Consider the following 3,204-nt stretch of genomic DNA (forward strand, 5'->3'; position numbering starts at 1 on the left):
GACACAATGAATGAAATATGGAGTAGAGGGCTGTAAATGCTGAGTACAAAGGACAATATTATCAGAATAACTCAGATGCAAATCAATTTTCTAAAGTAGGTAGATAAAATAAAGACATGCTTATAATATTTTAACCTGCATTGATACTAAAATCCCTCGTTTTAGAAGCTGGACAATACCTTCTGTAATATTCAGGACTGCATACCAATCATAACTTAATTTTGAATTACATTTTTTTTTTTTGCCAAAAATACTAAAGGATTTTCAGAAACAAATAATTACCAACTGTTTTTCTTGTCTCCTGCCGGCTCCCCGCTGAGAAACTTCTATCACACCACAGGAGTCCCAGACACAACAACTCCTCTCTGCTTCCACCAAAGTCACCTTTCCCTGATTGGTTTGTAGGACAAGAAGAGAGGTAAAGAGAAAAATAAACAGAAAAGCGGTCCTAAATGTGGCAAAAAAAAAAATGTTTTAAGCTGTTATTCTGTGCATGTGCAGATGTGGATTAACGCTGATGATTTACAGAAAATTTAACAATTGGTTTGAATAGGATACTTTTGTTAGAAGACCATTTAAAGTATCATATCTTAGTTATTTTAAAAAATCTAATTCATCTCTTTAATTTGAAAATGTTTCTTGTCTTGCAACATTTATAGAGAAATACGAAGTGACCTAAATGCTTAAGCTCTGCAAAATATTTCTGCATTTACAGCTATAGTTGTGGTCAGAGGTTAATCTATTTTCATGAATGTCATATTAAATTTGGGTTTTAAATTGCTTACTCGAATCAGTCTTTTTTCAGGGTGAAAAAAATGCAACACACAATTCTAGGAATAAGACTCACAAGTGTGGATTTATTGTAGATTTTCCATAATTATATACTGTATGAAATTATGCATGGTCTTTAGTGTACACATGTATTTTATAGGGGTGCAACGATTGCAGTTTTCTGGCCGATCTTTTAAAAAGCCTAACCTGCCATTTCTGATTTTGTCTGAAATGTTGCTCAATATAACAAGAAAGTTGCTGAATTGGTAACACGTGGGGTGACTGTTGTTAACTGTAAATGTTCAGACATGACCTGATGGGCCGGTCAGTCAGTTAAACCTCTCTCACTGCAGAGCATAAGTGGTTGATTTTTATATCTTCATCAAGTTAGTTAGGATTGGTGATAAGATTGATTGGTGATTGGATAAGATCGGCTTCACATGTAAAAATCGACCGATCTCCCAAAATTAAGGAAACTAGCTGGCCGATAAATTGGTGCACCCCTAGTATTTTTGACTGAAAGTTCAATAGGGAAAGTACATTCATCGTGAATGAAAGGTATGTTTTGGGGAGTCAAAAATTAACAGAAATGCTAAAGCGCTAAGCTAAATATTAGCAGAAGTGTACCCACCTACATCAGTTTCAGTTTATTTTCTTAATATCCATAAAATGTCTAACTTATTGAAAATGTCAAAATGCATATTTTTTTCTCAAAATAAAATATAGTTTTGAAAAGTCTCAAGTTTTTTTTTGCCTCAGGGACAAAATCAAGACAGATGAGGTCTTATGCAGTAGGAGCGAAAGATGAATGCATCTTGCTCTTCGTGTTGGTTTGAAATGTGGTTCTTGTTAAAGCTAAACAAACGAAAGAAGCGAGAGAGATAGAAATAAAGAAAGGCAGGAGAATGAAAGTGTGTCTGCTGCTCCTCCTGATGGACCCAGCCAAGCCATTCATTACTCCCTGAACGCCAGCCGGTGTCAGTTATATTACCGCGAAGCCGTCCCTGACTGACGGCCATGAGTGGGGGGAGAAAAATGGCAGCAAAATACTGCTGGATGCCCTGCGAGAAAACAAGGGAGGGGCTGTTGATGGATGGGTGTGTTTGACCCAGGCGGGTTTCTTCCAGACGAGACAGGGAGTCAGCTGAGCCTTTGACCCTCTGCTCACAGCATGCCAGCCTTGTCAGCATAAGAGGCATCAAGCTAAGTTGCCCCCGTTGGCGCCTCCGTCACTTGTGTCAAAACAGACGCTCTCCATATTCAACAGATGAAACTCGATGGGATGAGAATACAGAAGCTTCACTGGGTTTATGACGGCCCTGATGTCAGGGTGAGGGCAAATATCCTCACCTCTCCAAAACATCCCAAAAACAGTGGCTGCAGGACACAGACCTGGGCACATTTTCTTAAATATGATCTCAGGTTGGCTAAAATACAATCAAGAAAAGTATTTTGGGCTTTCATATTTCACCTCCTTTTTCCTCCTGTCATCTTCTATGTCTGTGACTGTGACAACTAATTGGATTTCCCCTGCTGCTCAGACTAACAAGAGCAAAATGTTCAATTTAATGGCACAAATGAAATAATTTACAGTTTTAACTTATGCAAAATCCCTCATACTTTCATTTTTTCACATTGCATCCCCTAACTTTCATACAGAAACATTAAAAGAATGATTGTAGATTTGAATAGATTTAACATATTTTGGAGCAGAAAATTAAAAATTTATTTATTGAAAGCAAGGAAGCTTTCCAAAAGAGTTTGGCCTTATGTAAAAAAGTAATTGATCCTAAATCCACATGACTGGTTGTGCCACCCTTTGTAACAAAATTGTTGTCAAAGTTAGCTATTAATTATAATTCCTGCTTTACTTTGCTTTATGTAGAGGATTTTTGGTCCACTCTTCTTTGCAGAATTGTTCTTAATTCAGTCATATCGGAGGTCTTATGAACATAAGTGGCACGTTTAAGGTCATTCTACAGCATTCTAACTGGATTTTTTTGTTGCAGCTTTGTTACAGCTGTAAAATGAATGTAAGTACAATATATCCATCTGTACAGCCATTGTCTTTACTCACTTACCCTTGCAAAATCTTGAAGGGCTGGTGGAGTAATTGGGCCAGTCTATCGACAGAAATATATACTATGCAGTGGGTTAAATAACTATTAGATACACATTAATTTTAAAAAAAAAATTCACTTACAAAAAAAGAAGGTGGTCATTGTCGGTACACTTCAACTGTGTGAGATAAAATATTTACCTATATTTATTGTACCAAAGGTTCCTATTCTAAAATATTTAAATTTTTCTTATGTATCAAATACTTATAAATTATTTAAAAATCTTACGGCGAAATTTTCCATATATTTAAACTTTTTGTTGACCGACTCCGTTTGAACACGTGACGTAAATTATTCCGACGTCAGCCGGTTG

The sequence above is a fragment of the Xiphophorus hellerii genome, chromosome 7, assembly GCF_003331165.1.
Source record: "Xiphophorus hellerii strain 12219 chromosome 7, Xiphophorus_hellerii-4.1, whole genome shotgun sequence".
Classification (NCBI taxonomy): domain Eukaryota; kingdom Metazoa; phylum Chordata; class Actinopteri; order Cyprinodontiformes; family Poeciliidae; genus Xiphophorus; species Xiphophorus hellerii.